Below are 21259 nucleotides of genomic sequence, written 5' to 3'. Positions count from 1 at the left end.
GAAGTACATGTGGCCCCTTCATTGCTGGCATTAAAATAACAACCCTCAAAGCATTTTTATTTCAATCTGCTTTTTAGTAATAATTTTAATTCTCATGCCTTGTTGGTGTTTTTTCTGCCAGTTTCAAAGGGGTGCAACTGGAGATTATAAATGGCTGATTTATATGCTTTGCGACTGGTATTGTAACCATCTTGTGAGGACTTGTCATATAAATCTTTTAATAATAATAATAAAATCATTTTGCCAGCATAATGATTTTACTATTGATGGGGGTCATCATGAGAGGTTTAACTATATGTATGGTTGCTTTTTCTGCAGGTTCCCAGTATTAACGCAGCAGATTTCTGCATCCCCCTCAGAGTTCTGTATTAAATATACATTCCCTCTGAATAAGAACAAGTGGGGCTTTCTCCTTCTGCTTTCTGTTTCAAATATGCTATGCTGTAATACTGTAATCGTGCTTCTAATGATGTTCCCTGGGCAATGGACATGGAATGTTTCTTTGTTGATGCTCTTGGATTTCTTAGCAACTGGGGGGGGGGAGGACTCTGCAGTAATTCTGGCCCTATCTAGGGGTTGTAGCCTTATGAGGCTTTGCCCTCGGGTGGGAAAAGGTGTTATGTAGTGAAGTTTCACCCTGGGCCAGCAGGGGGATACTGTAGATAGTTTTCACTCAGGTCTGTAGATAGTTTTCACTCAGGTCCACGTCAGTTATTTTAGGCGGGAAACTCTGGGTTGTTGTTGCTACAATGTTGACAGCCGGCTGCCTATAAAAGCAGGCCGGCTGAGCTGTTTGCTGTTCAGTTCTGTCCAGCTTTCAAGTAAAGAGCTGCTCTGGAGAAATCGCTGTGTCGTCTGCTATGTTCGCCCACAACTTAACTAAAATATTGCGCCTGGGAAAGGGAAGTGGGAGTCAACAGACACTCAAGGAATAGTTTCGGAGAAAAGGCTTTTATTTCTACCATCCATGAACTGGTAGAAGGAGCAAGTGTGATAAGTCACAAAAAGCATGCACGAAATTCACAGTCATGTGCACAAGCATATATACCCCTTTCCAGTTCCCTCCTCCTTTCTCCTCCCTCAGGAGTCCTCTGAGCATGAACAGAAAGCTGTCTTGGGACTATTGGGACTCTTGGCACCCTTCCCAGGAAAGGGGTTTCAGAGTGTTCAGATATGTTTCAATCTCTTGTTCTGGCATGGTTCCCGGACAGAAAGTAAGTTGCAATGTGGTTCTTTAGCAAGGCCAGAAGGCATCAGAAAGGCCTGAGAAACAATGGACTGTGTTCCCTACCTTTGTTGCAATCTTTTTAGTTACAGCAAGCAGAATGTTTCTGATGCTTAGCTAATGCCTTTTAGCTGCTGAGAAAAATGATTTTGAAAAGCTCTGAGAAGCTTTGAGCCTGCTTTGGTGGGGGGTGACTTCGGGCCTAGGTGAGGTCACCTGCCCTCACCTTCCTTCAGGGTAGATTCCAGAAAGTAGTGCAGATCCTCCCCTTGGCCTTCTGCTTGTGGAGTGCCAAAGGATTCAATCGGTTCTTGACACTGCTGGGGGAAGTCATCCAGAGGTGCTGTTGTGCTGGTGACAGCCAACTTTCTCTCCCTCTCTCTGCCACCCATTTCCTACCAAGGCAGTGGATGTTCTGAACTGGGGCTTGGAGACATTCATTCTGATTTGCCTGCACAAAACTTGCACAGTGGTTAGAATATGCCCGGTCTTTATTGAGCATTTGTTTGTATTCATTTATGGGTTGATTATAAAACAAGGATCATTCATCCTGATAGGCTTTGTTTACACCTGTTCCTCTTCATCATTTGTTCCTCCCCCACTTTTCAGTGAACTTCCCAGTCATTTTCCAAACTGCAAAAAGGTTATTAAAAAACACACACGAAGCGGATTTGTTGCACTAGGGCTACAGAGTGCTTTAATCCGCTTGAATTGCACAAACCTAATGTTCTAGTAAGCAACTGAATCCCTCCTGCAAAATAGTGACAATCAGGAGGCACCCAATGATGATAAGAGTGATCAAAACAATGCTTAATGAAGATATAGGGAGGTCCTGTTGCTTGAAGGTATCTCTGATCTAGAGATAGGTATATAACTGGTGGTAGACCGGGAGGCTTAGGCTTTTTCTTGGAGAGGAATGGCCCAGCCAAGTGATGCCTCACTTGTACTACTGTAAAGAGCTGCACACGACTGCTTTCAAAAAGTGCTTATAAACCACAGCTGCTTCAGATTGCTGCTCTTAGGATTTTGAGTGGAGCAGCCCATGAAGGGCTTGTAATGCCATAATTGCAGCAACTTCACTGACTTACAGTTAGTTTCTGATCCCAACTGAAAGGTCACTTTCATATTCACAGCCTTAAATCTACTGGGTCCAGGATATATTTTTAGGGCCACCTGATATTGTATAAGCTTACTTTGAAGTCCTCCTCTGCATGCTCCTGATCATTTGAAGGTGTGTGTGTGTGTGTGTGTGTGTGCAGAATAGGACACACACACGCACATGCATGCAGTGCTTTTTTTCTAAAAAAATGTTTACGGGTACTCTCATTCCACCTGAGAGTCAGGAAACACTGTGACAGGAAAGGAGACCGCCATTGGGGGTAGCAATGGAACTGACAATTCACCATGCTACAAAAGAAATGAATAATTTATTTTTTTAAAAGTTTCTTCTCCCGTTAGATTCACAAAATGTTTAGGTGTATGCGTACCCCCTGCGCCCCCCCCTAGAAAAAAGCACTGTAGATAGATAGAGAGAGAGAGAGAGAGAGAGAGAGAGAGAGTTTTTATTGAAAGTTTTCAGCATACAATAAAAAATAAACTAATTTAAATGAAAAAGAAAGAAAGAAATAAAGCAGAGAAAACAGGAGGAAAAAGAAAGAGAAATAAAATACAGAACTCTCTTAACCGTTATCTTACAAATAAAAGGGGGTGGTCCCTCCCAGCTCTCAGCTGGAAACTTCCATTTCTTCTTCCAGCCTCCCACCCTGTTAGTTCTTCCCTTCCCTGCCTCCATCTGTCCTCCATCACCTTCCTGTGAGTATCCTCATCAACTAGACCTTCTCAGTGATGATTCCAAAGTTATAGAACTCCCTTCCTAGGCCACGTTGGGGTATTCTGAATGCATTTTTATGACAACTGTATGCTGTCCCTGCCCCTTGTTTCTGCTATTTGATGTTTCTTTTGGGTTTTATTGCATTTCCTCTTCTGCACTGTGTTACCCTCACTCTGAATGGGTGTCCAGGGAGCGGGGAGATGGGGAAAGCACCAACGGATGCTGGGAAGGAAAGCACAGGTGTTGGCTATGCTGGTGCTTTCCTGCCTATTGTGTTATAATAATTGGATGGTCTTAGTTGGGAAGCCGACATATTGCTACCCCACCTGATGGTAGATTCTGCCCCTGCACACTTCAGCACCTTGGGGTGGTGGGAAATCACGCCAAAAAGGATGGATGCTTTTTAGATCAGGTGAAAGGGTTCACACACAGTCACAAACACTTGTGGTTTCTGCTCAGATGTACATGAAATTCTTTGTCCTTGAGATGACTGCTGTATTGCAACACTCTTCATGCATCAGGGGTCATTAATAGCACCATGGCAGCACTTGCTGACAAAACAGAGCATTAACCTGATTAGCTCATATTTGAGCACATCCTTTGCAAACAGCCTGGTCTTCCTTAGGATGAGACAAATGTCTCCAGTTTTGTGGAATGGGACTATATATGGGTTTTTACACAAGCATACCTGGGGAGAAGGCTGGGAGACTTCATGTCAGGGACATGAACTGGAAAAGAACCTGCTTCACAATGTGGTTTGGAGGGATTTCCAAGCATGGGGGCTTGCATCCAAATATGCAGGGACCAAGGATACAGACAACGGGTTGTGGGTGTGGGTGTGAGATCATGTGGGTCTTTGATAGTTTAATTTGTTCCCAGGTTATTTCTGAGCTAGAAAACAATGTAGTCATCCAGTGGCTTGGGATAGTTGAGAGTTAGAAAAACGACTTCTGGAGTCATCATTACTGTGGGATCAAGGAGTCGTGGCAAAACGACACTGAGTACATTTGTAACTTGACAAGGTTTGAAATGCTTAGGAGGGGCACAGTTGCACTGGGCTTCAAGTTTCACAAACAGCTGCTGAAGTGAAATGGGCATAGGAGATTCCATGGCAACAAATGGGTCCCATTGCCCTAGTCCAAAGGTGAGGAAACGCCATCCTTTGGGCAAATCTTGCTCTGTCAGGGGTTCCAACCTGGAAGGCCATTTTTCGAAACCACTCCCACCTGTCAATCAGCTAACAATCTGTTGAGCAGAGGAGTAAATCCTGCTCATTTGGGTAGGGTTCAATGCAAAACTGTTCCCAATCAGGGGACTTGGGCACTTCAGAGCACCAAGTCACTTGTTGGCCACCAACTTGGATGGCTTCCAAAGAGGACAAATCTATCAGTGTCTGCTAGCCATGGGGTGACTGTCTTGCCTCCCCTGTTGGTGGCAGTGTGCTTCTGCATGTCAGTTGTTGGGAATGGCAAGTGGAGAGAGTACTGCTGTGCTCAGGCCCTTCCTTCAGGCTTCCCACAGGTTGTTCATTGTGAGAAGAGGATGCTGAAGTAATTGGGCCTTTGGCCTGATCCAGCAGGACTCTTCTGCTCAAGCAAAAGCTTATTGGCAAAACAGAACGATCCTTCTCCTGACTCTAAGAACTACTGTCACGTTGCCACTTTCTAACAGCAAAGACAATGCCAATTTCTTAAACTCATCTCTGGAGCAAAGAGGCACTTGCAGGAGCAGCCCAATGCTGCGGCAGTTCATTTACTCCTCTGCTTCTTGCAGTGGGATGAAAATGGAGACCTGCTTAAACTTTATTGATGGTAGGTGGCAGAAATTCTGCAGGAGAAGCCAGGAGGTGACAGCTGTACTGTATGTGGCACTGCCATGTTGCCCTACAAGATGCCATTTTGTGAGTTCCAGCTGCAGCCTTGGAATGGCTCCTCCTAGTGGTGGTGAGGGTGAGTGGGGTGTATTTGCGGTCCACGCACCATCCAATTCCCCTGTTGCCGACACTCTGCCTGCGTTGCTATCTCTTGCAGAGGGAACCTCCCCCCCTGCTGTCTGTGCCTCAACAATAGTGTCAGCAGGCTCAAAGTAAATAGTTATTTTATAATCTTATGTTTCTATCAGTCAACTAATGGGCTCTCTCAAACACCAGGGCTGCAGGAGTTCTGTGCCATTAAGCTGTATAATGCCATATTTCTCAGCTGACAGTCCTGTGCTCTCATCAGCATTGCTTACAGTGGCAGAATCATAATCAAAGCAGGTGGAAAGAAAAAAGGAACAGCAGACTCCTTTACAGAGCAGCGTGATGTGAAGGGCAGGCTGGATGCCTTGGGGAAGGAGCTTGGGGGCAACTGCTGGACCAGCAGCTTAAATCCCTGTAGTATTTCAGAGGGAGAATTCAGGCAAAGCAGCATATTTGGCTCCCAGATGCTGAATCCCCAAAGCATCTCTCTGCTGCCTGCTTGACTTTCCTTGCAATGCAAGATGTCAGCCTCAGATGCTTTGCCTTTAGGAGTCACTGCATGCCAGGGTGGACCTGCCCTAAAAGCTGGATTGAATGCAGACAGACAGACTTCATGGAAAGGGAGTCTAAAAATCTTCTTCTTCTTCTTCTTCTTCTTCTTCTTCTTCTTCTTCTTCTTCTTCCACTCGTAGCAGAGTAAGATTGTCTTCCATAAACACGGTTCTAACAATGAGTCCTTAAGTGACTGTGGAGGCCAATTTTGGATCCACACATCCTTCCACAGTGGGGACATTGGTTTCCTGGCAGGAGTTGATAACAGTGTGGATTTGCCAAGCATGCCTTCGTCTTAGCACGTTTCTCCCTTGCGTCCTGAGTTCAAGTGTCTTCAAAGCCCATGACACCTTTGGTAAAGGCAGTTCTCCAATTGGAGCGCTCACAGGCAAGTGTTTCCCAGTTGTCAGTGTTTATACTACATTTGTTTAGATTTGCCTTGAGACAGTCTTTAAACCTCTTTTGTTGACCACCAGCATTATGCTTTCCATTTTTAAGTTCGGAATAGAGTAGTTGCTTTGGAAGACGATAATCAGGCATCCGGACAACATGACTAGTCCAATGAAGTTGATGTTGAAGAATCATTGCTTCAACACTGGTGATCTTTGCTTCTTCCAGTACACTAGTATTAGTTCGCCTGTCTTCCCAAGTGATGTGTAAATTTTTTTGGAGACACCATTGATGGAATCTTTCGAGGAGCTGGAGCTGGCGTTTATAAGTGGTCACAAGCATACAATAAGGTTGGTAGTACAATAGCTTTGTAAACAAACATTTTGGTTTCCCTGTGAATGTCCCAGTCCTCAAACACTCTGCACTTCAATCAGGAGAACGCTGCAGTTGCAGAGCTCAGGTGATGCTGGATTTTGGCATCAATGTCGGCCCTTGTGGAAAGATAACCAGGTAGGAGAAGTGCTTGACATTTTCCAACATTACACCATTGAGTTGGATTTGTGGCACTGCAGAGGGGTTATTTTGTACTTGGTTTCATTTGGGAGTTCTAACAGTATCTGAATGGCCACTGATTCCTCATTCCAGCTTTAGGGAAGCAATAAGGGGAGCTTTTTGCTGAACCACGGGAGTGGAGTGAGAGTGGCACTGGAAAAAGCTATGAGAGGGAAAACCAGAGCATTGTAGAGTTGAGACAGAGATTCTTTATATCAATGACTGTAGCTTCTATGCAGCAGCAGCAGCAGCAGCAGCAGCCTTCTCCTTCAAGGGTATGGCTAACTAGGGAAAAAATATCAGTTTGTAATTTATGATTATCATATGCAATTTGTGCAATCAGGAGCTGATACTGCAAGGAAAGAGATGAACTGCAAAAGAGGGTCAAGCAAATCAGAGCCCTGAGCTGCCAATAGCAGCAGGCTTATTTTGGGTGATGGTGCTTCAAAGGCATCAGTGTGAGCCAATCAAGATTACATGCAGGAAGAAGTGGTGGTGAATGAGTCATATGCTGCTTCCTTGGTCTCTTGATGGGTCCCAAAAGTGGTGCATGCTGCAATTTCTGGCTACCACCACTGAGTAAAAGGCATCTAATTTGACACACTCCTGGGGACATCTTCACAGCTGCCTTGCAGACGTGCTTGTAGACCAGTGGCTCCAGCTACATAGTTAGTGCAATTGTGAGGCTCAGGTCTTTGGCAGTGCTGTTGCAGGCTTGTCCTTTTTCCAAGCTGTGCCAATCCCTTCAGCTGTACCATAATTAAATGCAATGGCAAGAACGGGAGCCCCAAACAATACAGAGAAGGGACGCCATTTGCAGCCACACAAAACCATTAAGCATGAAACAAGCAGAAAGCTTTGTGTTTTTGCTTAGTGGTGCAAAGTGTTGGGGTGCATCTTCAAAAGCAGGATCCCATCACCCCCAAAGCAGAAGAAGAGATGGCTGCCTGGAAAGGGAAAGGCCAGTCATGCTATTTGCTGCTGCTCCACACATCCCCTCTTTGCTGTGCTCGTGGCTTTCCAGCTCATCCGTCATACAGCAACGACAGTCAGCGTGTGACTAATTTACCCGTAGCTGACTTTAATAAATCATCAGGAAAGCACCGGCTCGGGCACAAATGAAAAATTACTTAATTTTAATTAAGACTGCACAATTAATTTGCAGGACTCCTGCCAGGAGCTGGGGGGTCACTCCGTTCCTGAGCCAGTGCAGTTGGCTTGCGTTGCAGATGGTAATAGAAATCCAGGCTGTTTGGCTGAAATCTGTGTGGGATGAGATGAGGGCCGGAAGCCTGCAGGGCTGGCAGGCACCTGCCTGTTTGGAAACAAGCAAAGCCTTCAGACAGCATTAAGAGGAATGCAAGGCAGGAATAGATACAGTGGTACCTCAGGTTACAGATGCTTCAGGTTACAGACGCTTCAGGTTACGGACTCCGCTAACGCAGAAATAGTAGCTCAGGATGAGAACAGAAATCGCATGGCGGCAGCAGGAGGCCCCATTAGCTAAAGTGGTACCTCAGGTTAAGAACGGACCTTCAGAACAAATTAAGTTCTTAACCAGAGGTACCACTGTATGTAGGTTGGATACATGGAGTTGGATCCCATGGGCTGCTTTGGATTTGAGCATTTCTAGAAGGGTTTCCTGGTTCTTTTTTGTAAACAGCAGAGCTCCCCATGCACCCATCCCATATGCCACAGCACAAATTCCTTCTGAAAGTCACCTCGGCCTCAAAAGCAATTTGGCACCTATACCAGGAGAGATTCCCGTTCAAGAGACACAACAGGCAATGCCCCTTTGCATATGGGTCAGGCCAATGACCCATCTGGCCCAGCACCCTGTTCTCCCAGTGGCCCCCCATATGCCTGTGGAAAACCCTCAAGCAGAACCTAAGCACAAAAGCACTCTCTCCCCGCCATGGTTTCCAGAAGCACTGGAGAGATGCATGATTCTGATCATAGCTAATATTGACACTGAGGGTATTCCTGCACACAGACCAAACATAGGAAGAGCCCTGCTGGGTCTGATTAAAGGCCCATCTAGTTCAGCTCCAAATTTTCCACCGTGGCCAAATAGTTGCCTATGGGGAGCTCACAAGCAGGGCATGAGGACAATGGCTCTCTCCCACTGTTGTTCCCCAAAGACTGGCATTCAGATCCATACCTCCTTTGGTGCAGGGAGCAGCCATGATGACTAGCAATCATTCACAACCTTGTCCTCCATGAATTTGTGTACTCCCTTTCCTCTATTATTATTATTTTTTTAAAAACTGAATAGCACTATAAACATATTTTTACATATAAATAAATAAGCTCCGTATTGTATACACAAGGGCTATGCAATGGCGGTGACATGTGGGGCAGGGGACAGGTGACAATGAGTGTTCACCGAAGAGTCGCTACCTTGTCTCTTGTGTTACCGGCACACCAATTTGCTCCTGCTGTGAGCTCTGACAATGTGATTACTCTCCTGGGTTCCAAGACTATCTTAAGGCACAGTTGAAAACAGTTCAGACATCAAGGTTGCAATTGTAATGGCGACTGTCATATAAAATGATTAGATGAAGTACAGATAGAACTGTTGGGAGATGCAAGCTGATGATCAGAAGTGCAGTTCTGTTCTGAGCCGGTGTGTTTTGGCTACCAGATGCCATGGGTCAGCACCGGGGTGGGGTGGGGTGGGGGGGTGGGATGCTACCATTGCCTGTGCTTCTTTGTGGCTTTTAACTGGCCTTGATTGATAGGGCAGGATGCAGAGGCAGATGGACGAGTGTATGAAGCAGTCTGGCCATTCCTGTGTTTTTAACCTGAACCTTCTAATATATAACCAATTCTACTGGAATCAATAAGGCCATCAAAGAGTAAATGGATTGAGGATTGTGGAGCGTTTCATCTTATGTAGAAGAGGAAAATAATGCAGGAAAGGAAAGGGAAGCTCTTTCCAAACATATGGTTGCTTCCCCCCCCCCCCCTTTCGTGTTACCAGCAGTTTGATGGATGCTGCTACACTGTGAAATAGCCTGTAATTACTCAGTGGGACAGTGTGGATTCATCAAGCAGTGATCAATATTCACAGCATCCAATCAGGTGAAAGTCTTCAGTCCTGGTCTTCGGGCATAAAGAAGCTCTAAGCTGATGGATAGATGCTGTTTACGTGACAAGCCACATTACAGGATTCTCACAGTAATGCAGTACACACACACACACACACACACACACACCCCTTCAGCTATTTATTGTATACATGGGGGGGGGGTGGAGAGCAAAATGTGGGAGAAGGAGGAAAGGGGGTGGAAAAGATTGGGGGGAGGTGCCCACCCACCATCGGCTGTGACCTCATACACCACCAGCAAGTGACTTCCAACAGATTACTCTGAGGGAATGTGGCTCTTGACAGGAAAAAGAAAGGTTCTGCACCCCTGTTCTATTGGATCATTCACACAGGGCATTAAAGGGAAGCAACACTATCCCTCCCTTCCATGACAATGTCATTTTGTGTACCTTTTTTGTTGTTGTTTTTAAAAAATCAGTGCTGAGTGTTAGTCAAGTGTTGGGCCACCATCTAGCTCCTGAGTGGAGCTGATCCCAACACAATTAGGAGTTCCCTCTAAGGCTCATCTGTAGCCGTGGCGTCATTCTGCATCAGCGGCAAGGATTGTACCACACTTCTCCAGTGCAATGGAATGAATGCAGAATGAATGCACATCTCTTCTGATTATTTAGGGGGGAAGGAGACTATCAATTTTACTCCAGGGTTCCCAATAGTGAAACCAGCAAGCATCCATTTCCTTTCCTTTTACATCTTTTAATCTTATTTTGTTGATCATTTTAATATACAGAAAAAGACAGAAAGGGTGAAATTGTGAAAAACAAATAAGCTGATGTCCAGCTTAAAAAAAACAGATTGCAGATTTCCATATCATAACCAAGCAGAGTCAATTAAAATCATAAAGGTCCAAATAATATAAACAGATCTGCAGTCTTGAACCTTCTTACTCCAGTACCTTATAAGAGCACCCAATTTTTCTACCAATTTTTTTTATCTCATTATCTGCTTTCTCAGACTCCTACCATAACATCCCTTTTCAGGGGAGCAAAAAGAGAGCTGTGAACTATTTGCCCAAGGGAGAGAATACACCTGGAGTATGCTTTCCATGGGCATGTGACAAAGATTTGACCTTAAGTACGCTTGTTTGGAAGTAAACTATGTTGATGCCAGTGGAACTTATTTTTGAGTAAACATGGTTGAGATCAATATTCAAGCCCATCATTTTCAGAAGAGGTAATTGTATTTGCAGTGGTTCACTGAGAGGCAATCTCTTTCTGCAAATTTAGCTCCAACTCCCTGGTGAAATCCTTGCAAGTAGTCATTGGGGTTTGCTTTTGCCTCTTCCAGCTACGTGTGGCACTTGGAGATGATAGTTGCTGTGAGTGCAAGAGGGCATCATGTTTCCATGCCACCGAGCTGTGATCAGAAAACCCTTTGCTAGCTTTTTTGGCTGGTCAGAAGGGGATGAAGAGGAGGTGGCAGTCAATGGGAATTAATCTGGATTATTATTTTTAAAAGAGGAAGTACCATCTCACTGCAAGCAAGGTGACAAGATGAAGTCAATGAATGCCTGTGTTTGGTAGATACCTGACCCCCTCCCTTCTCCTTTTCTGACCCCAGGAGTACATTTGCTTAGCAACCTGCCTTCTACTCTCTTTCAAAATTCTACTGAGGGAAGGTTTTACTTCTTCAATTTTGTTCCATTAGAAGTAATGAAAAGGATCTGCCAGCATGAACATCTGGAATTTTTATTGGGGAAAACTAACTTTCAGCCGAGGAGCTGACTCCTGCTGCAAGACAACAAGCCCCTGGATACATCAGCAACAGGCAGGAGGTCTTTTAATGCTTGCCTTGCCCTCAAGCAGCTCTTGCAGCTTTCAAGTGTTCCACCAGGAGGACCACTGTCTCTGGTGAAATCTGACTAAATGGGTGCATTGATTTAATGCTAAGCAGATGCTGTCAAGTAATTAAGACTCTCCACTTGGAGGAGTTGCATTGGGAAAGGATGAGAAGAGCCCCCCCCCCTCCCCAAAGATGACTAGGCTTCTTTTATCATTGTTTAAGATGGGATGGGTGGATGGGTGGATAATAAACGAATGAATGAAATAATGACTGAATGAATGGAGGTATTTTGCTGTGGTGTGCCTGGAAAATGGAAGTCGCTAAGCAGGCACATGATAAATGGGGAGAGAGAAAGAGAATAGAGACAGATAGCAAAGAGAGATCTCTGATGTGGACTGCTCTGGCCTTAGCGGCCTTTTCAGATGATGAAAGAAATGGCTTTTTTTTTGTTTGTTCAATGGGGATGGGTCATGAGTCTTGCATACGGAAGGTCCCACATTCAATCCCTTGCATATCCAGGTAGGGCTGGGAGAAGACTTGCTGTCTGAATTCCTGGAGAGCTGCTGCCAGTCAGCATAGATGATACTGAGTTAGACAGACCAATGGCAGCTTCCTATGTTCCTATGCCCACCTTCCCCAACCTGGTGCCATGCTGGATGGTACTGATGGAAGCTGTAGTCCAAAGTATCTGGTGCCACGCTGGCTTAAACGTCATGAGGGCAGGCTTTGTAATCTGACCCACAGGAGGTAGGTGCCCTCAGTTTGCATAACATTTGTCTTGTCTGAACAACAAAGGTGACACACAGGGAGGAAAAAAGCCAAATATTATAGGTCTTAAACCCCAGAAGAATGTATTTATTATTCCTTCTCCAACATTAAGCAATAGGATTGCATCTGCTCAGATGAAACATGCTGGAGTCTAAGCTTTATTCTAATCCAGATGTATCAGTGGAAAGGAAAAGGAACTCTGCATATGCTCCAAAATATCTTTTACTTAACGTGTACTAAGGCTGAGCATGCGTCTTGCAAACGGGTTCCAGGGGCTGGTTCTGATGGAACACATTTCAAGCCATTTCTATATTATTTTATTGTAAGCAAATTGGCCATGTGATCCTATGCATATTTGCTTGGGAGTAGATTCCCCTATGTTACTGGGCTTATTCGTGTGCTTAGGATTGCAGTCTGAGACCTTGTAGAGGCAAGCCTTAATTCTAGCATTATATTTGCACGGCACAAAGTAATGCCTTCTTTACAGAAATGGTACCAGCCCAAGATCCATGCATTGCCGTTGTGTTGCTTATAATAAGACTTGTATTAAAACTAAAGAGGGTTTGGTTGATGGATATCCTGCCTTTGAAGTAATCAATTAAATTTAAACAAATTTTCATGTCACCAGAACCTTTTGGGCTATTGAAAGGACTATTAAGATAACTTAACAATTTAATAAAGAAAAGCTACAACACGTTGTGAGAAGAAAAGGCCCCACTTATTATATTATAATTCCTTTTTCATTTCCTATTGCAGTAACACAATATCATTACCAAACCAAAGTAGCCTCAGTATATAAACTCGGGTGCCCTAAAACTCCAAGCCTTGCCCATTAAGATTTGCCTCTGCCAATTAATCAGCTAAAGCTTTAGCTGATTAATGTACTATAAGAAGCTCGCAGCCTTCATTAAAACTTGCAGTGCCTTTCCGACAAAGCCATTGCTTCTCAGCAGGACTTTCCATGCATGTACCCCATGCGTATCTCTTCATTTGTGACAAATCTACCTATTTTACCATATTTTCACATGGCGAACATAGAAATGCATGTCCGTGGGAGTTCCCATATTGCCTATGCAAGTTGTGCATCGCAAACTGGCCATGTGGAAATGCTTAGGATAATTTCTGGATGCTGGGCCAGCAGGCTGCGTGGGGGTGGTGGGGGCGGTTTTGACCAGCGGGGGGCGGAGGCGAGAGAGAATCTCACTGTTCTGCACTAGCTCCCAAGCCTGTCAGAGGCACCAGCTGGAGTTTCACCCAGGTGTCAGGCACAGGCAGGTGGAATATGATTCTCATTTCACAGAATCATTAATCTTCTTTTGGCAGCCTTGCTGAGGAGATGTGGCCTCCTCACCCCCATTCTTTTGGCAGAGGGAGTGCCTCTCCCCAAGACATCTTGCTCCCTCCATATGACATAAACAAAAATGCCGGTACAAGAGAGAAAAGGGGCTTCTGCTCCGTCTAGAGGCCCTGGGCACAAAGTTTAGTCACTGGGAAGGTTTGATCTGCCTGGGCTGTGGGGAGGAAGAGCTGCCAGGACGAAAGAGAAGGCCTGCAGAAGATCCCATTGAGCCATGGCACCATCTGGTCAGGACTTCAGGGCAGGAGTCTGGAGCCTCACTTGGCAGATGAACAAGGGGGCTCTGCAAATGCACCTACTAGGCAGGGAGAGGCTGCCCCAGATGATGTAACATGCTGGGCATGGGTGGGAATGAGGCAGTTACAGACACCAGATCTGTTGCTGCTGTCGCCACAAACTGAGGGGTGACGACATGATTGTGATTAATGAAAAAATGCGTCTGCAGCAAATGTTTAACAAAAATGTGATTTTAGCAAAGAAACTACAAGAGAGCTTCAGGAGTGAAAATGAATGTAACTACAGAGCAAAAGAAAAATCTTTCAACACCCTTGTTTCGTATGGAAGAGCACTTGAAGCCCACGGTTCCTTTGCCTCTATCTCCCAGATTTTCATTAAACAACCCTTTGAGCAGTGCTTTTTTCGGGGGGTATTCAAGGGTATGCACCTTGTTTTCTAGAAGAAAAGTGCTGGTTAAAAAGCACTGATATTCACCAGAGCAGAGATGAGGCATCTATGGCCCTGTAGACATCACTGGATGCCTATCACGATGGGTGCTGCAACGGAACAGCACCTGGAGTCTTGCATAGGTTCCCCATTCCTAGACCAGAGCAACTTGTAGGTCAGTTTCTCTTCCTTTAAAATGGAAGCCAAGCTGTTCAAAAAAGTGAAAGGCAAACTGTTGGAAAGTTGTCTTCATTGTGTGGTCCCTTGTAAGAGTCACCTTGGAGTCAGAAGCTGTAAATCACTTGACTTTGTTTTGATGTGAGGTTGATTCTCAGCAGCTGATGGATCTGGGTCAGAGCCAGCATGGCAGAACCAATGGAAGAAACCTTGGGTAAAGGTAAAGGACCCTTGAATGGTTGAGGCCAAGTCAAAGGTGACTATGGAGTGCAGCACACATCTTGCTTCAGACCGAGGGAGTCAGTTTTTGTCCGCAGACAGCTTTCCAGATCATGACTAAATCGCTTCTGGTGCAATGGGACAACATGATGAGTGCCAGAGCGCACGGAAATGCCATTTCCCTTCCTGCCACAGTGGTACCTATTTATCTACTCGCACTGCTATGCTTCCGAACTGCTAGGTTGGGATGAGCTGGGACAGAGCAACGGGAGCTTATAATAATAATAATAATAATAATAAATTTTATTTATACCCCACCCTCCCTAGCCAAGACCAGGCTCAGGGCGGCTAACACCCAATATAAAAACAATTGATTGAAATACAGCTTAAAAAAAAGATAAAATACAACATTAAAACATTAAAATGCAGCCTCATTTCAGTGGAAACTCAAATCAAAAACTTTTGGGGGATGAAAACATCAAGTCTTCACCAAGGCTAACTATCCAGACTGGTCCTACATGGGCCAGAAAAAAGCCAGGGAAGTCCCCAAATAGGAGTTCCATCACAGAAGGAGAAAGGAAAAAAGAAAGAGGGGGAGGGAATCAAATTGATTCCAAACCAAAGGCCAGGTGGAACAACTCTGTCTTACAGGCCCTGCGGAAAGAAATCAGATCCTGCGGGGCCCTGGTCTCATGAGACAGAGCGTTCCACCAGACCAGAGCCAGAGTTGAAAAGGCCCTGGCTCTGGTTGAGGCAAGTCTGACTTCCTTAGGGCCTGGGACCTCTAGGGTGTTGTTATTTATGGACCTTAAGTTCCTCCATGGGGCATACTGGGAGAGGCGGTCCCGTAGCTGAAGCTGATGTGACTGGTCCCTGACCAAAGTGGGGTGGTGAATCTTAGTCCACTTTTTTCCACGCCAGTATCAGCTCTGATAGGGAGGCATGATTGAAGTCATAGCTCTCCCCACCCCCGTCCCGCTCCCAGAAGCTTCCTCCAGCAGCAAAACACAGACGGGATTATGCAGAAAGAATGTCCTTCAAGGTTAGTTTGCTTCTCATTTCTGCTCCCTGAGATGAGAAACCTGCTGAAAGTTTGAGAAATCTGAAATAAGTTTCCAGGGCATTACAGTCCCTTATTACTGCTGTTTGTTTCTGAGACCAGAGGGATTATCTGAATCAGTGAACTGAGAAATTCTATCATTCTTGCAAAAATGGGTTGAAACAGAGGTGGCTTGAGGCACGAGGGAGCAATTAGAGTGACCTTGAAGGCCCAAGAAGAACAGCTCTTCAGCAGGACGGACACCTCAATTAGGATTGCTGCGGGTGGCCAGAGGAAGGGGTGGGAAGGTGGGAGATGACCGGCAGCAGCCCAGCGGGTGGCCTCAGGGCCAGAGCTAGAAAACAACAGCACCTTTACTCTCCCCTCTTCCCCTAGAAAATACAAAACAAAAAGAGGTTACAAATTGGAAGCATGCCTCTTTGGGTGCTTCCAGACTGCCAGTATTTTGTGGGAGAGGTTTAGGTGAATCCTGAAAAACTAGGTTTGTACAATTAAAGTGGATTAAGCTTCTCTGTTGCCCTTGCACAACAAATCCATTTTTTAAAAAGGACTTTCATGGTAAGGAAAGTGATGGGGAAATGCACTGGAAAATGTGGGTGAATGAACAATTACTGAGAAGACATGCACCCCCCCCATGTGCAAATAAGGATTCATGCTCATTGTCATATAACCAGTCTATTAATGAATCAGAACAAATGCTCGATAAAGACTGGATACAATCTAACCTTTACAACTGTGCCTCATACCTTTTGAGTATGTGCTGCTTTGGGGATGGGAAACTGGTGGACCATGATGGGTAAAAAAAAATGCACAGTGGAGAAGGTATAGACAGAAGGATGAGTTTCATGTTTGAAGGACAAGTTTGGCTTCACCTCAGGCGCGTCACCTATAGGGGCTCTGGGTACCCTAGCACCCAACACAACTTCCAGTGCCTTGCAAAGCACCAGATGTCATGTTTGAGGCCTCGCGTGACCTCGAAACCCGACTTCTGGTACCACTGGAAGTAAGGTTCTGAGGCTGGGTGTGTGTGTGTGATGTCATGATGTCACACTGCAATATGATGCCATGATGTCACACACACTGGGGCCCAAGTTGATTCCCCTGCTTCACCTAGACTTGGTGTTATTTTTCTAGAAAAAGGTGCCGGAACTCACCATGAACACCTCTCTCATTCTCTTAGAATGGCAATGGTGCTCACCTGAGAGGTGCCAGAACTGAGTTCTAATGAGTTCTGGCTGAAAAAAAGTCCTGCCTAGACTGCTGTCTGATTTTGGGTGCCGTAATCTTGGAAGCGTGGCTGCAATCCTACCCCGGAGTGAACCCCATTATTTCAATAGGACTTCACCGAATAGATATGGATGGGATTGTGTGCATACTCTCTCTCTACATATATAGGCAAAGTGGAATGGGTTCAGGAAAACAAGTCCCATAAGAAAAAGTTGAAGGAAGTGAGAAGAGAAGATTGTGGGGGACTAAGAGAGAGCTGTGTTCAGTGTTGGAGGTGCTCCCCTATCCCAAGTCTGGCTTGGCTGTCAAGGGCTCCTGACATGTATCACAGCAGGGCTTTTTTTTTTAATCTAGACATTTGACAAGGACAAAAAAGTGGCAAATGCATCAACAAGGCTAGCTGCTGTTCTTGCAGTAATGTCCTGACACTTCATTCATCATCATCATCATCATCATCATCATCATCATCATCATCATCATATTTTTAGCTCTCTGAAGGCTGGCATGCACATGAAACCAATGGAGCTATCAGACTCTTAGTCCATCTACCAGCTAGATTCTAGCTCATCAGTAGCTGCCGTAGCTATCACTCAAATACTAGTCCCCTGATTCTGTCAGCAGCATTCTCCTATGTTTCACAGATGAAAATAGGAACGTCCTTGTAGCATTCCATTCTGCCTTGTTCAGGCTGTGCACAGTATGGCAGGTTAGTGCTGTGCCATCCTCTGAATGACTGTATCCTAGAGAAAAGCAGTGTTTACCTTCTAGAGTCTCAGGGGAGAAAGCAAAACCCAGAATAATGACAGTGTTAGCATGAAGAGTATTAACAAGGCATCCTCCAAGACAGGACCAAAGAGAAGTACCATAAAATAGAATCCTAGAATTGTAGAGTTGGAAGGGACCCCAAGGGCCATCTAGTCCAAACCCGTGCAATGCAGGAATAACAACCAAAAGGGACACCCTGAGATTGTGTGCATTGGTTGGTAAAATTGTCGTGGGCACAATCATGCCCAGCTCACTTCTTTGCCACTGCCCACTAGTAAGCAGAGTGCTGCCTCTGCCTCCTCTATTATCAGGTGGTCCCAGCAGCAGCAGAAGAAGAAGAAGCAGCAAGCACCCATGGAATGGCTCAGGCAGGCAGGCAAGCAAACTCCACACCCAGTTGTGCCAACGGGAGAGGACAGAAGGACCACATGCAATACTGGCTGCAGCAACAGGGGTGCCAGCATCTATCTATATCTATGTATCTATCTATCTATCTATCTATCTATCTATCTATCTATCTATCATCTATCTATCATCTAATCTATCTATCTATCTATCTATCTATCTATCATCTAATCTATCATCTATCTATATCTATCTATCTGTCATCTATCTATCATCTATCTATATCTATCTATCTGCCTCTTAATGCCTTAGATGGCTTCTCATTGGTTTACAAAACAGGGCAACCCATTGCACGTCATGGTTTAAAATGCAGAACAATTTAAAACCCGCCACGATTTAAATGCTCAATAAAGCAATCTTATTAAAGCATTAAAATATAAGCACCCACAATTAAAACACGCAATGAAGCACAGCAACTGAAATGGAACGCCTCAGGTGAAGGAGATCCAAGGTGCATCAGCTACTTCTGGAACCCGGCTGCTGCCACTATGCACACCCTACAGCATGTGAACCCAGGCCCTCTTGGGTGGATTGGCGGAGGCAGCAGTCAGGCAGGTCTGTGGACTACCCTCCTAACCTACTAGGGACCTGAGCAGGCAAGCAGATGTGCAGGTAGCAGCCTCACACCTGACCCTTGTTGGTAAGCAGGCCAAGTACCCTGAGGGTAGTGACACACACACACACAGTCATGGGGATGGTAGGAGAACCTCCTTGTACAGAGTAGTCTGTCTAGATAGGGGATCAAAGATTTTCCGACACCCCCAGGAACTCCCTTCATTTATGGCACAGACAGCAACAAGCCCCAGGCCAGCCTCTTTTTGTCATTTGAGAATCAGGTCATGTCGTTTAGCTTTGGCTGCTCTCCAGGAGGCAATGAGCACTAGAGAAGTGAGAGCAAATGGCTTGGGGGCTGTTAATTCCAAGGGTACAAAGTGAATAACTAGGCTCCACAAGGTGAGATCTATTCACTTGGACTCTGTAATGCCAGCTTCAAGGCAAAATGTGTATGTGGAGGGGCAGGGTAAATGGGGGGGGGAGGAAGGGAGCGTTCTTTCTCACACTAAATAAAGGCGGCACATCTATTACCATTCACCAGCTAAGTCCCATTGCACTCAACGGGGCTTACTTCTGAGTAGACCCTTAGAAGGTTGCACAGTTGGGTTGCAATCCTAAACACGGCTCAGGACCGCTATACCTCATGGATCGCCTCTCCATATATGAACCCACCTGGTCCCTGCGATCATCATCTGAGGCCCTTCTTTGCATGCTTCCTCCATGAGAGGTCCACAGGGTGGCAACATGAGAACGAGCCTTTTCTGTAGTGCAGGCTTCCTCAAACTTGGCCCTCCAGATGTTTTGAGACTACAGTTCCCATCATCCCTGACCACTGGTCCTGCTAGCTAGGGATCATGGGAGTTGTAGGCCAAAAAAATATCTGGAGGGCTGAGTTTGAGGAAGCCTACTGTAGTGGCTCCTAGCTTGTGAAATGCTCTCGTCAACGAGGCTCGCCTGGTGCCTTCATTACACAAATTTATGTGCCGGACAAAAACATCCCTCTTCTCCCAGGCCTTTGGCTAATTAAACAAACTATGGCCCTTTAAGCACTCTCGGGGGGGGGGGGGGGAAAGTGTTATTGTCTTTGCTTGTTACCACGTTGTGCATTTTTGTGTTTTTATTTTGTAAACCACGCTGATGAGGGGTATTATAGAAATTTAATAAATAGTAGCAATAATAAATACACTAAGTGCCACCCAAGGCATGTTACTCAGAAGCAGGTCCCACTGATTTCGCTTGGGTTTATTTCCAGGTACAGATGGAGAGCAGGGGTGAACAGGCTTGATGGATCCACTTTGCTTTTTAGAATAACCAAATTTATGATCCACCAGTGAGGGCTAGATACAAAATTATGTTACAGGAGACTTATGTAAATGTATAATTAAGGATCAGGGGGCCTCTGAGCAGTTGCTCAGCCCCATAATTTGTTTTAGGAAGCAGATCTAATCTCACAGTCTTCTCACACACAAATCAGTCCTGCTTTCTCCTCTGCCACATTTCATTTCATACTTTCCTCTTTCTTCACTTCAGAAATCATGTGGTGGTTTTTTTTTTAGGGGTGGTCTTTTTGCTGTGCTATTGTTAAACCACTGGGTGCCAGAAATGCTTGTCAATCTACTAGAAATCATGTCGAGATCTCCCATTAGATTCTGATTGGCCTATTGCCCACTCCTAATGTGTAAGACTGCAGTCTAAGTTCAGTGATTAGACCTGTGTAGGAACTTGCTTGGGACGCAGGTGGCGCTGTGGGTTAAAGCCTCAGCGCCTAGGGCTTGCCGATCGAAAGATCGGCGGTTCAAATCCCTGTGGCGGGGTGCGCTCCCGCTGCTCGGTCCCAGCGCCTGCCAACCTAGCAGTTCGAAAGCACCTCCGGGTGCAAGTAGATAAATAGGGACCGCTTACCAGCGGGAAGGTAAACGGCGTTTCCGTGTGCGGCTCTGGCTCGCCAGAGCAGCGATGTCACGCTGGCCACGTGACCCGGAAGTGTCTCCGGACAGCGCTGGCCCCTGGCCTCTTAAGTGAGATGGGCGCACAACCCCAGAGTCTGTCAAGACTGGCCCGTACGGGCAGGGGTACCTTTACCTTTACCTTAGGAACTTGCTTAAACATATTTTACTTGCGGGGGGGGGGGGCTGACAAAATTGGTGTGTGTGTGATGGAGATATATAAAATTATGAGCAGTGCTGAAATAGTGAATAGACAGATTACCACCCACCCACCCCCAGTAATTCAATAGAGTTCTTTGGCAGCAAATTCAGAACAAGCAAATGGTTGCATTTCTTTCCATAGCACTAAACTAACTTATTGCATTCCTTAGCATGCAAAGGAATGCACTGAAAACATATAGACAACTTCATGGAGGAAACACTGTAGGTGGATGTTTGCCATAACAAATGAATGGAGCCTCCATGTTATAAGTTGTATATATCAGAACCAGTTTATACACTGCTGAATTGCTCCATGTAGTTATGTGTGCACAAAGAAGCATGAAGAAACAAGTCGTGTGAACTGGGTTGCACATGAAATGAGCTGGCAGCCATATTGGTGATTGTGGTCACACTTTATCTAGCCATCTTTCCCAGCATCTGGATGGGAAACTACCTTGTGTCCTGATCCATGGAAATGCATACTACTGCAGATAGGTGACTGTCCAAGCAAAGGCGTG

General features: G+C 45.5%; 1 long non-coding RNA gene across 1 annotated transcript; it reads left to right on the top strand.

The window, feature by feature from the left end:
- The first annotated feature begins 1462 nt into the window (after positions 1 to 1462).
- LOC307219067 lies at positions 1463 to 11589 on the top strand. Its single transcript, XR_013840288.1, has 3 exons — positions 1463 to 1565; positions 2980 to 3037; positions 11264 to 11589. It is a non-coding gene; the product is annotated as an uncharacterized lncRNA (long non-coding RNA).
- Positions 11590 to 21259: the final 9670 nt, after the last annotated feature.

Source organism: Podarcis cretensis (genome assembly GCF_951804945.1).
Source record: "Podarcis cretensis genome assembly, chromosome: 6".
NCBI classification, from domain to species: Eukaryota; Metazoa; Chordata; class Lepidosauria; order Squamata; family Lacertidae; genus Podarcis; species Podarcis cretensis.
This window is presented reverse-complemented; position numbering and strand designations above follow the sequence as displayed.